Source organism: Notothenia rossii (assembly GCF_949606895.1).
Source record: "Notothenia rossii genome assembly, chromosome: 3".
Lineage (NCBI taxonomy): Eukaryota > Metazoa > Chordata > Actinopteri > Perciformes > Nototheniidae > Notothenia > Notothenia rossii.
Window position 1 is genome coordinate 46,283,816 of NC_136901.1, and position 14,247 is coordinate 46,298,062.

The following is a 14,247-nucleotide window of genomic DNA, read 5'->3' on the forward strand; positions in this document are numbered from 1 at the left end:
GAGAAAACGTATCCGGAAATAGTGCTTCATAATGCGGGCATGTGGACAGTAGCCAGAGACTCACAGGCACACACACATGCAGAGATCCAGGGGGCGGAGCACATGGCTTTTTTTACCCAGCAATAGGTCTCTGAAAGGCGGGGAGACTCCATGGATGGCGCACACCCAGAGCAGTTTGAAACCATATGAAATGACTCTCAGACATTACCTGGAAGAATGCTTGCATGTGGACAGTAGCCAGAGAGGAGCAGGCTGCCCCAGAGGACAGGCTGCGTCGCATCACTTTGTAACCCAGGAAAGGAGCAGGAATCCTGGCTGCGTGAGTGTTAAAAGTGCATTAAACTGTTTTAATCCGACAGCTGCTGATGTGCACGGAAGTCTGTCCGTTTCGTTAACATTCGGATAGCCAAATGGACGGAAATCCGTCCGTTAACATTTGAATAGCCAAATGGACAAGCCTGATTAAAGCATATGCAGGACCCCAGTGAGCTCCAGACTATGTGCATTGTGTTAAGGAACCATATTAATGATAACATCAATCATTTAAATGCAAAGATAACGATTAAAAATCATTTTTAGGGGGAAAACGGTGGATCTGTCCGTTTCGTTAACATTCTGATTCAAATGGACAAGCAGGTAAAAACAGCCGAGTCGCTGCGGTCAGGGCCTCAGCAGAGTGCTGTCAGGGCCTCAGACTCACAGGCACACACACATGCAGAGATCCAGGGTGGATCACATGGCTTTTTTACCCAGCAATAGGTCTCTGAAATGCCGGGAGACTCCATGGATGGCGCACACCCAGATCAGTTTGAAACCATTTGAAATGACTCTCAGACATTACCTGGAAGAATGCTTGCGTGTGGACAGTAGCCAGAGAGGCTGCCCCAGAGGACAGGCTGCGTCACATCACTTTGTAACCCAGGAAAGGAGTAGGAATCCTGGCTGCGTGAGTGTTAAAAGCGCATTAAACTGTTTTAATCCAACAGCTGCTGATGTGCACGGAAGTCTGTCCGTTTCGTTAACATTTGAATAGTCAAATGGACAAGCCTGATTAAAGCATATGCAGGACCCCAGTGAGCTCCAGACTATGTGCATTGTGTTAAGGAACCATATTAATGATAACATCAATCATTTAAATGCAAAGATTACGATTAAAAATCATTTTAAGGGGGAAAACTGTGGATCTGTCCGTTTCGTTAACATTCTGATAGCCAAATGGACAAGCAGGTAAAAACAGCCGAGTCGCTGCGGTCAGGGCCTCAGCAGAGTGCTGTCAGGGCCTCAGACTCACAGGCACACACACGTGCAGAGAACCAGGGAGACTCCACGGATGGCGCACACCCAGAGCAGTTTGAAACAGGTTTTTTCACACCTCCAGGACACAGACCGGGAAAAGCACCTCTCTTTGGCACCTCACAGAGCCCCAAAGGACGGCCTAATGACCTCCAGCCTCTCTCCCTCACATTGAGCTCAGGTTATTTCATACCTCCAGGAGAGGGACCTGTAAAACCACCTCTCTGTAGCCCCTCACAGAGCCCCAAAGGACGGACTAAGGACCTCCGGCAACAGTGGCACTTCCATAACCTCGTGCACCGTGAGTCCCCGGGCCCCCGGACTCAAGCACTCCCCCACGGACTAAACCCAGATGATCACACCCTACAGAACCTCATGCCCCTGGTAACCCTAAATGGGGTGGATTTTGCGGTGCTTTACCGTCCACACATCGGCATCCATATTGGCATCCCCCCCCGCCCCCCGCCCCCCTTGGAGGATATTCTCATGCTCCTGGTAACCCTTTAAATAGTCTGATACTACCAGGGCTCATCACCGCACTTTACAAGCCAGAAATAATGTTTAAATGGTGGGGGAAAGTGTTTTTAAACGTCTGGAAGAGAGTTGTAGTCTGTCATTTTGCACGATATAATTTAACATGTAACCTCTCCTGGAAATGCACAGAATATGTTCATTTTCAGGAGAGGGTCAATGTTAAATGATATCGTGCAAAATGACAGGGTATAACCCAGGAATAAGTGTTTGAAAGGCGGAGAAAAGTTGTTTAAGATAGTCTGATACCTCCAGGGCACATCACCACATTTTACAAGCCAGGGAAGGTGTCTTAATCATGGGTAAACATTGTTTAAATAGTCTGATACCTGGCACTGTATTTGCCCCTGGGAACCTTCAAGGTTATACTAATGTTTTATTACTTATTTAATTATCATACGATTTTTACAAAAACAGTATACAAAATATACATAATAAACATAATAAAAACATGATTAACAAGGGCCTGGGGGCCATATTAGCCGTCTAACTTGTACGGTGCACCGGGGAAAAATGGTTGAGTCCACGGCCCCTGTCCCCTCATCAGGAGTATCAATTGGTCCTGAAGAAGAGGTATCGCTGCTCTCCGCCCCTGAGTCCTCTTCGGAGGTAGCTGACGGTGGTAGACCTCCTTCTGATGATGCTGCTGCTGCAGCTGCTGCCGCCCTGAACATGGAGCGGATCTTCAATCCCTCCTTTATTCCAGGCGTATTCGCTTAGAACCGGTCTGCAGTACTTACGTCGTGACGTATAAACCTAGCGAGAATCGACCTGCTTTCTGGATCTTGGTGATGCTTGATATTGTCAGCCAGGGCAGTGCGCAAGATGGTGAAGGTGACGGCTGTTTCTAGCCCAGCATCAGCCCAAGCCCTCTTCAAGTGAGCGTTCAGGTTCTTGGAAGCCTGCTTCCCCGATGTGAAAAGGAAGAATTCACTCTGAGGACCCGACAAACCCTCTTTTATCCCAATCCACCGCATGACCCAGCTAAACTCCTTTACTGTAAGCACCAGCTGTGCTTCGCCAAATGTCTTGGCAGTCTTGTGATTCTGCACGTGGATGATGTAGCCCTCAGCAGTGCCCCTTCTGTCCACCTCAAAGACCTCCGTGTTGGTCATGTTTGCGTACACACCCGGACGGTGGCCATACAGGAGGCTCCAATGGAGGGTTAGATAGCCATATAGCAGGTACTGGGTGATTGAGGTCGGATTGCTAGCCATCAGGTCAAGGAGATCAGGGATGCGCTTCTCAGCGGCCGCCATGGCGGCGAGAAGCTCCGCCTGGCTCGGCAGACGATCCAGCTTGTTCCTCTTCACCTTAAACTGGTGGACAGTGACAGACTTTTTCAAGTCGTTCATGTTGGCTGTCAACTCTCTGATGATGTGGGTCATATCAGACTGGGTGAGCCTGCACCCCTGGAGCTTTGATGCAGACAAGTACCTCAGGAAATGGTTCACAGTCTTCAGGAACAACAGCGATGTTGTGACTGTCCGGCCCGACTCTGAAATATACTCGCTCCAGCCACGGACCCTCTTTGTGTCTTTTAGAAACAGCCAGTCTGACAGCCGGTCAACACCATGGGCCATGAATACTATGAAGTTCTTTATCCGGCTGACATTGGACATACAATTCTCTTTCCGTTTTACTGTCGGTGCGACACCCTCACAATGACCTCTGTATGTCTGAATGTACGTCTCCATGCTTTTAGGCAACGTGATTTCACGCATGCTATTCCCCCGTCCCTTCCCAGTGGACCAGTGATTTGGGGGAGAGGGCCAGTCCTTAGCCAGATTATCTTTCAGCTTATTGGAGACAGACGCACGGGTCTTCTGGCATACAGGGGTCTCACTACGGGAGGCTTCTGCGGACCGCATGACTGTCTTCACCGGGGTCTTGAGAGGGGTATTGCTGCCGGAGGCTTCTGGGGACCGCATCACAGACTTGGCCAGGGGCCTTGAGAGGGGTCTCACTACCGGAGGATTCTGCGGACCGCACGACAGTCTTCACCGGGGTCTTGAGAGGGGTATTGCTGCCGGAGGCTTCTGGGGACCGCATCACAGACTTGGCCGGGGCCTTGAGAGGGGTCTCACTACCGGAGGATTCTGCGGACCGCATGACATTCTTCACCGGGGTCTTGAGAGGGGTATTGCTGCCGGAGGCTTCTGGGGACCGCATCACAGACTTGGCCGGGGCCTTGAGAGGGTTCTCACTACCGGAGGCTTCTGCGGACCGCATGACAGTCTTCACCGGGGTCTTGAGAGGGGTATTGCTGCCGGAGGCTACTGTGTTCATGCCGTGGGTACTTGAGATTGCCAGGCCCTTAAATCGTAACCCTAACCCTAACCCTATTTAGGGGCAATGGATGTCCACTTGCGGGAGACGACAGACAGTGGTGCGGTTAGCCAAAGTGACAATGGATGTCCACTTGCGGGAGACGACAGACAGTGGTGCGGTTAGCCAAAGTGACAATGGATGTCCACTTGCGGGAGACGACAGACAGTGGTGCGGTTAGCCAAAGTGACAATGGATGTCCACTTGCGGGAGACGACAGACAGTGGTGCGGTTAGCCAAAGTGACAGACCTAATGTTAGACCAATTTACAGGCAATGGACGTCCACTCTCGGGAGAGAGACCTCCAGCATGTGTCCCTGACATGGAGACTCTGTTTATTTCACTCATCCAGGACAGAGACCGGGGAAATCTCCTCTCTGTGGCCCCTCCAAGACCCCCAAAGGACGGACCACAGACCTCCAGCATGTGTCCCTGACATGGGCACCTCCATAACCTTGCACACCGTGAGTCCCCGGACTCCCGGACTTAAGCACTCCCCCACGGACTAAACCCAGATGTTCACACCCTACAGAACTTCATGCCCCTGGTTAACCTAAAGGGGGTGGATTTTGCGGTGCTTTACCGTCCGCACATCGGTATCCATATTCGGCCTTATTCACGGCACCACCACCCCTTCTGTGGAGGATATTCTCATGCTTCTGGTAACCCTTTAAATAGTCTGATACTGTCAGGGCTCATCACCGCACTTTACAAGCCATAAATAATGTTTAAATGGTCGGGGAAAGTGTTTTTAAACGTCTGGAAGAGAGTTGTAGCCTGTCATTTTGCAGGATATAATTTAACATGGAACCTCTCCTGGAAATGCGCAGAGTATGTCCATTTCCAGGAGAGGTTCCATGTTAAATTATATCCTGCAAAATGACAGGCTATAACCCAGGAACAAGTGTTTGAAAGGCGGGGAAAAGTTGTTTAAAATAGTCGGAAAAGTGTTTTTAAACGTCTGGAAGAGAGTTGTTGCCTGTCATTTTGCAGGATATAATTTAACATGGAACCTCTCCTGGAAATGCACAGAGTATGTCCATTTCCAGGAGAGGTTCCATGTTAAATTATATCCTGCAAAATGACAGGCTATAACCCAGGAACAAGTGTTTGAAAGGCGGGGAAAAGTTGTTTAAAATAGTCTGATACCTCCAGGGCGCATCACCGCATTTTACAAGCCAGGGAAGGTGTCTGAATCCTGGGTAAACATTGTTTAAATAGTCTGACACCTGGCACTATATTTGCCCCTGGGAAACTTCAAGGTTATATTCATGTTTTATTATTTATTTAATAATCACATGATTTTTACAAAAACAGTATACACAGTATACATATATACAATAATAATAATAATAATAATATAACAATATACATAATAAAAACATGAAAAGTGGTGAAAATGAGAAAATGTATCCGAAAATAGTGCCTCCTAATGCGGGCATGTGGACAGTAGCCACAGACTCACAGGCACACACACACATGCAGAGATCCAGGGGGCGGAGCACATGGCTTTTTTTACCCAGAAATAAGTCTATGAGAGGCGGGGAGACTCAGAGGACAGGCTGCGTCACCTCACTTTGTAACCCAGGAAAAGAGCAGGAATTCTGGCTGCGTCAGTGTTAAAAGTGCATTCATCTGTGTTAATCCGACAGCCGCAGAGGTGCTGACGCAAAGCAGGCGGAACAAATTGATTATTTGAACCAGGAATAAATGTTTGCAAGGCGGGGAAAGTGTTCCTGCAGCCCCTCCATAACGGTAATAATGATTAGAAATGATTTCCAGGGCAGAAAGCGTTTTTTAAATGTGGAAAAAAATATGTTAAACTGTTTAAAAAGCACAAAGTGATTTGAGTGCAGTTCTCATGTGTCCCCACACGAGGGCGCGTCGTCCCAGGGAGCACAGTGCATGGTGACAAGGTACGATTTATACCCTAAAATAGCATGCTAAGCGTGGGTGGATTAGTTTCAAAGCATGCACACTCTGCTCGTGTCAGACTTCCATCAAATAGACCGGGGAAAACACCTCTCATTAGCCCCTCACAGACCACCAAAGGACGGACTAAGCAGCTCCAGCACGGCTCCCTCACATGGAGCTCAGGTTATTTCATACCTCCAGGAGAGGGACCGGGAAAACCACCTCTCTGTAGCCCCTGACAGAGCCCCAAAGGACGGACTAAGGACCTCCGGCAACAGTGGCACTTCCATAACCTCGTGCACCGTGAGACCCCGGGCCCCCGGACTTAAGCACTCCCCCACGGACTAAACCCAGATGTTCACACCCTGCAGAATCTCATGCCCCTGGTCACCTTTAAGGGGGGGTGGATTTTGCGGTGCTTTACCGTCCGAACACAAGCATCAATATTCGTCCTCCTTCACAGCAGCAGCAGCAGCAGCAGCACCTGCCCTGCTGGAGGTTCACACTTTAACTTATTTGTATTCGTTTTTTTTTGTTCCCCTCCTCTGCCTTACACATCCTCCCACGCTCGAGCACTCCTCACTCGGACTAAACCCCTCCATGCACACCGCCAGAACCAGAACCTCACGCCCCTGGTGACCTTAAAGGTGTTTGTCTTTGTTTGTTTTTGTACTCCACATAGACAGGCAGGTGTTCAGCACCACGGACAGAGCGGGCCCGCTGCTGCTGCTGCTGGAAGGTGGAACACTTTGAGTCTTTTTATTTTCTCTTTTCTCCCTGCTCCTGCACACACCTTTTGTTCCCCTCCTCTGCCTTACACATCCTCCCACGCTCGAGCACTCCTCACTCGGACTAAACCCAGATGTTCACACCCTACAGAACTTCATGCCCCTGGTTACCCTAAAGGGGTGGATTTTGCGGTGCTTTACCGTCCGCACATCGGCATACATATTCGGCCTTATTCATGACACTACCACCCCTTCTTTGGAGGATATTGCAGGATATAATTTAACATGGAACCTCTCCTGGAAATGCACAGAGTATGTCCATTTCCAGGAGAGGTTACATGTTAAATTATATCCTGCAAAATGACAGGCACTGTATTTGCCCCTGGGAACCTTCAAGGTTATACTAATGTTTTTTTTTTTTTTTTATTTAATTATCACACCACTTTTACAAAAACAGTATACAAAATAAACATAATAACAACATGATTAACAGGGGCCTGGGGGCCATATTAGCCGTCTAACTTGTACAGTGCACCGGGGAAAAAAGGTTGAGTCCACGGCCCCTTTCCCCTCATCAGGAGTACCAATCGGTCCTGAAGAAGAGGTATCGCTGCTCTCCGCCCCTGAATCCTCTTCGGAGGTAGCTGACGGTGGTAGACCTCCTTCTGATGATGATGCTGCTGCAGCTGCTGCCGCCGCCCTGAACATGGAGCGGATCTTCAATGCCTCCTTTATTCCAGGCGTATTCGCGTAGAACCGGTCTGCAGTGCTTACGTCGTGGCACATAAACCTAGCCAGAATCGACCTGCTTTCTGGATCTTGGTGATGCTTGATATTGTCAGCCAGGGCAGTGCGCAAGATGGTGAAGGTGACGGCTGTTTCTAGCCCAGCATCAGCCCAAGCCCTCTTCAAGTGAGCGTTCAGGTTCTTGGAAGCCTGCTTCCCCGATGTGAAAAGGAAGAATTCATTCTGAGGACCCGACAAGCCCTCTTTTATCCCCATCCACCGCATGACCCAGCTAAACTCCTTTATTGTAAGCACCAGCTGTGCTTCACCAAATGTCTTGGCAGTCTTGTGATCCTGCACGTGGATGATGTAGCCCTCAGCAGTGCCCCTTCTGTCCGCCTCAAAGACCTCCGTGTTGGTCATGTTTGCATACACACCCGGACGGTGGCCATACAGGAGGCTCCAATGGAGGGTTAGATAGCCATATAGCAGGTACTGGGTGATTGAGGTCGGATTGCTAGCCATCAGGTCAAGGAGATCAGGGATGCGCTTCTCAGCGGCCGCCATGGCGGCGAGAAGCTCCGCCTGGCTCGGCAGACGATCCAGCTTGTCCCTCTTCACCTTAAACTGGTGGAGAGTGACAGACTTTTTCAAATCGTTAATGTTGGCTTTCACCTCTCTGATGATGTTGGTCATATCAGACTGGGTGAGCCTGCACCCCCGGAGCTTTGATGCAGACAAGTACCTCAGGAAATGGTTCACAGTCTTCAGGAACAACAGCGATGTTGTGACTGTCCGGCCCGACTCTGAAATATACTTGCTCCAGCCACGGACCCTCTTTGTGTCTTTTAGAAACAGCCAGTCTGACAGCCGGTCAAAACCATGGGCCATGAATACTATGAAGTTCTTTATCCGGCTGACATTGGACATACAATTCTCTTTCCGTTTTACTGTCGGTGCAAGACCCTCACAATGACCTCTGTATGTCTGAATGTACGTCTCCATGCTTTTAGGCAACGTGATTTCACGCATGGTATTCCGCAGTCCCTTCCCAGTGCACCATTGATTTTGGGAAGAGGGCCAGTCCTTAGCCAGATTAGCTTTCAGCTTATTGGAGACAGACGCACGGGTCTTCTGGCATACAGGGGTCTCACTACAGGAGGCTTCTACGGACCGCATGACAGTCTTCATCGGGGTCTTGCTTCCGGAGGCTTCTGGGGACCGCATCACAGACTTGAGAGGGATCTCACTCGCAGAGGCTTCTATGGACCGCATGACAGTCTTCACTGGGGTCTCACTACCGGAGGCTTCTGGGGACCACATGACAGTCTTCACTGGGGTCTTGCTTCCGGAGGCTTCTGGGGACCGCATCACAGACTTGAGAGGGATCTCACTCGCAGAGGCTTCTATGGACCGCATGACAGTCTTCACTGGGGTCTCACTACCGGAGGCTTCTGGGGACCACATGACAGTCTTCACTGGGGTCTTGCTTCCGGAGGCTTCTGGGGACCGCATCACAGACTTGAGAGGGGTCTCACTACCGGAGGCTTTGTCGGACCGCATGACAGTCTTCACCGGGGTCTTGCTTCCGGAGGCTTCTGGGGACCGCATGACAGTCTTCACCGGGGTCTCACTACCGGAGGCTTTGTCGGACCGCATGACAGTCTTCACCGGGGTCTTGCTTCCGGAGGCTTCTGGGGACCGCATCACAGACTTGAGGGGGGTCTCACTCGCAGAGGCTTCTATGGACCGCATGACAGTCTTCACCGGGGTCTTGAGAGGGGTATTGCTGCCGGAGGCTACTGAGTTCATGTCGGGGGTACTTGGGATTGCTACGCCCTTAAATCGTATACATTCTTCGTCTTCCTCAAGCAGAGCAGCAGCGGCATTCTGCTTCCTGGGTTTTAGACCCTGTTTTAGCCTGGAGCGCAGGGTCTTCACCTCATCAATGAGGGCATCCTTCTGAGCCCTCAATGCCACATTGTCCAGCCTCACCTGCATGCAGTCCTCTTCGTCACACTCGGTATGTGGGGAGAAGGGTGGAGGGTGCACCGGGTATTCCTCCTCATTGTCTATATCCAATGATGTAGCCATTCCAATGATGGGATTAGTCTCTCGGAGGTCATGGAGCAACTGCAGGGCCACACTATGCTTCAGCCTTGCCATGACCTGATGTGCCTCATCTCGGGAGAACTCAGGGTGGTCACGAGTTACATGACGGTGTAGTTTCCTCCCAGCATACGAACACCCTGTGATGGGACAGGGTTTGGTCCGAACATTTATTCTACCACTGGCCATTTTAAGAATGATGCCTCTTTCATCCAGGTTCCGCACTGCATGTTTGTGCTTAAGGTGCTTATTCAAAGCCAGATAGCGGAGGCTGCACACCGGGCATTCGGTCAACATCCTTCCAAAAACACACACAATGAATTCTATTTAAATGGTTTTCTGTTTCTCCGTTTATATGCGTTAGCCAACTGCTGATTGCAACCATGGGTCCGATGCTTCAATGCAGGGAACACGGACCAAGGGGAGGACTTGGGTTACCACCTGGTTAAAATGGTCCCACCTCCGCACCAACGCGACTGGCGATGGGTCCGATACATTGATTGTTTTTTGTTTCATGGTTCTGCCACGAGCTCACAAGACAGTTTTGGGTACAAAACGTGGGGGTAACAGTACCTCCGGGCGCTCCGTCCCGCTCCGGGTTTCGCCGCAGCGGGGGGAGGAGGCATTGAACCCCTCGCACCTGCCCCCGGAGGAGGCAGGGGAGTCAGGTACCCGGAGGCGCACGGTGGACGGCCAGGGCGAGACCGCCACACCGCACTGGAGTCAGAGTTCCGAGTTTTTCGAGCCAGGTCCCGGTGAAACGCAGTACGGAGCACCCGGCAGGAACCTCCAGCAGACCCCCCCGCGCGGTTCCCTCGTCCCTCGGAAGAGGCGGAGAGGTGGGTGTTTTTCATCTGCTGGCGGACTGCCGGGGAGAACGTGCTGCTCGGGAGCCAGGCTCAGAGTTAGTGGAAGTGAGAGCCCGTGCACCTGCCTTTTACAGCAGGCACGCGCTGGTATCGGGGTGGGGAGAGAAGGTAGATGCAGAGGCTGCAGAAACAGCCAGAGCCTTTCCCCTCTAACACACCCCTCATTTGGTTCATGAGCACTGGGCAGAGTCCCCTGTCAACTCTCCTTATATTCCTCCGGAGACCAGTTGGGAAATGGCAGCATCCCACTTCGCCTGGTAGACCATATCGTTAAATGAGCTCAGTAATGTACTGCACAACATCACATGGGTAAAATGAGCTATATCATGCACTGCAAAATCACATTTGGTTTATTTCCAAAAAGCCTGGAAAAAACACATATCCATCATCCTGTAAAATATCATTCTTTGTTTATGTCCGCTCCAGGATTACCCGTAGTTTGGATGAACCGACCGCCAAGCACCGGAAGCTGGACCCGGGGAGGAGGCCCTCCGATGGCGGGTCAAATTTGATGATACCGCAGCTGGCTGGACACTAGCCGTAGAAGAACACCTGGGCGGGACCAGGCATGTCCCTCTTTGCAGACAAGCATATGCGCTCCCAGGAGCAGAGTCAAACCCACAGTTTGGAGGAACCGACCGCCAAGCAACGGAAGCTGGACCCGGGGAGGAGGCCCTCCGATGGCGGGTCAAATCTGATGATACCGCAGCTGGCTGGACACTAGCCGTAGAAGAACACCTGGGCGGGACCAGGCATGTCCCTCTTTGCAGACAAGCATATGCGCTCCCAGGAGCAGAGTCAAACCCACAGTTTGGAGGAACCGACCGCCAAGCACCGGAAGCTGGACCCGGGGAGGAGGCCCTCCGATGGCGGGTCAAATCTGATGATACCGCAGCTGGCTGGACACTAGCCCTAGAAGAACACCTGGGCGGGACCAGGCATGTCCCTCTTTGCAGACAAGCATATGCGCTCCCAGGAGCAGAGTCAAACCCACAGTTTGGAGGAACCGACCGCCAGAGCACCGGCACGAAGCCGGGCCGGTGGAGGCCTTCCGATGGCGGGTCACGTTTGCCATTCAATCAATGTCTTTGCAGACAAGCATATATGTGGTTGTTGGACACTAGCCGTAGAAGAACACCTGGGCGGGACCAGGCATGTCCCTCTTTGCAGACAAGCATATGCGCTCCCAGGAGCAGAGTCAAACCCGCAGTTTGGAAGAACCGACCGCCAGAGCACCGGCACGAAGCCGGGCCGGCGGAGGCCTTCCGATGGCGGGTCACGTTTGCCATTCGATCAATGTCTTTGCAGACAAGCATATATGTGGTTGTTACGTAGGATCAAACAGGTAGTTTGATGAAGTAGGGTCCTGTGCCCGGAGCAAGGCCAATTGCTGAATGCCGCAGCCGACTAAGGCCGCTACGCCACAGTGGAGGATGAGAGAAACAGGTGTTTGTCTTGCATTCCGCGGCAAAGAGAGGAGGTGGAACTTCCACCCCGCTACGGAACCTGTGGTGGGACCCCTGAGTCAGACGGTTCGTCTTGGAAACGCTTCATATCGGTCGGCCTGGGAGGTAAGAGACACGCAGGGTAACGGACACGCAGGGTTACCCCCACGCAGCACACGCAACACGGAGGAGGCAGGGGAGTCTGGTACCCGGAGGCGCACGGCCTCCACTGTCACAAAGCAAGAGTTTGCTTTTTGGAGAACCGTATGAAACGGTTAAATGTGTAAAAATCTATCCAAAAATAGTGTCTCATAATTCCTTGACAACTCCTGCATTTCTCCAGTGATTAGTTTCCCAAAGTCAAAGTTTGGCAACCGTGACAGAGTGTAGTGGCTCCACAAATGGTACCTTAGCCAAACTGCACTCGGAGCAGTATGTATACAAATAATGTGTCCCCTGACAACTGCCCTTGCATTGCTCCACTGTCACAAAGTAAGACTTTACTTTTTGGAGAACCGTAGAAAACGGGTAAAAGTGTTAAAATGTATCCGAAAATTATGTCTCATAAACTCAACGTTTGCCCCCTTGCATTCCTCCAGAGTTTGGGAAGAAACATGCTGGGAGGTCTCCGGGCAACAAAATGTATCCGAGCCAGAGTGCACATGGAGCGGATTAATTCCTCCATGAAGTTACAGAGCCGTTTTTTTTCTGAGTCCTCTCAAAAACTGGGTTTCTGATTTTGTGCAGACAGTAGTCTGGAAAAGATGAATGAATTTTTTTGACAGAGAAGGGGGGGTCTCAATTCCCCTCTCTGTTGCAAGTTGCAACGGGGGGGTGCAAAAGTCTCCGGGGCTTCGGCCCGAAGCGCCGAAGGGTTGAGCTTAGTTTACCCCTTCCTCCGTTGGCACTTTGAAAAAATTCAAAAACAATTCAAAAACTTCATTTTTGATTATTTTAAGATATAATTGACCGTTTTCTTAGATTTGTTCTTCTTTCCACGGGTGGGGGTGCACGGCAGGCCGTCTCTGAGCTCCCAAATTTGGCCTGGAACTTCCAGGATTTGTGGAATAAGCTCCATAAACTGACAAAGTCATCCAAAAATGTCACTTTTATAGCCCAAAGATATATATTACCAATAATTTAAAATAGTAAAAGGTACAATTGTGCTCCGTATTACCCGGAATTTGATTTATATAGCCCCATAAAAGTGATTAAAAATCATTTTTCGTGGGAAAAAGTGTTAAAACGCCTGATTAACGCATATGCAGGACCCCAGTGAGCTCCAGACTATGTTCATTGTGTTAAGGAACCATATTAATGATAACATCAATCATTTAAATGCAAAGATAATGATTTAAAATCATTTTAGGGGGAAAACTGTGGCTCTGTCCATTTCGTTAACAAACTGATAGCCAAATGGACAAAGCGAGATTAAAGCATATGCAGGACCCCAGTGAGCTCCAGACTATGTGCATTGGGTAAAGGAACCATATGAATTATAACGTACATCATTTAAATGCAAAGATAATGATTAAAAAGCATATTACGGGGAAAACTGGGGCTCTGTCCATTTCGTTAACAAACTGATAGCCAAATGGACAAAGCCTGATTAAAGCATATGCAGGACCCCAGTGAGCTCCAGACTATGTGCATTGGGTAAAGGAACCATATGAATTATAACGTACATCATTTAAATGCAAAGATAATGATTAAAAAGCATTTTACGGGGAAAACTGGGGCTCTGTCCATTTCGTTAACATTTGAATGGCCAAATGGACAAGCAGGTAAAAATAGCAGAGTCGCTGCTGTTAGGGCCTCAGACTCACAGGCACACACACATGAAGAGATCCAGGGTGATACACATGGCGTTTATACCCAGACATAGGTATATGAAAGGTGGGGAAGGTGTTATTGCAGCCCCCCCCCCTCTCCATAGTCACTCTCCGTTTGAAATGACGTCCAGGTGCTGATGGAAAGCAAGCGGAAACAAACATATTTATACAGAATGATGATTATTTTACCCATCAGATCAGTGCTTATATGCGGGTATCTTGTGTCAGCTTTGTGGACCCCAACTTATCATGTTGCATACATGATATTGACAAACATATTTATACAGAATGATGATTATTTTACCCATCAATAAATCTCTGAAAGGCGGGGAAACTGTTTCAATTCAGTCAAAAGACAACCAGGGCACAAACACACCATGAAAAGTGGTGTAAATAGAGGATGACTGTGTACCCAGAGAGGGCACACACTGTTTTAATTCAGTTTCTAATTAAAATGGGTCATTCACAAGGT

At 49.9% G+C, this 14,247-nt stretch overlaps 1 protein-coding gene across 2 annotated transcripts in view; it reads left to right on the forward strand.

The window, feature by feature from the left end:
* Positions 1–14,247, forward strand: part of LOC307032753 (phosphatidylinositol 4,5-bisphosphate 3-kinase catalytic subunit alpha isoform-like) — a 71,170-nt gene that overhangs the window by 23,423 nt on the left and 33,500 nt on the right. The gene's annotated exons all lie outside the window — the stretch shown is intronic.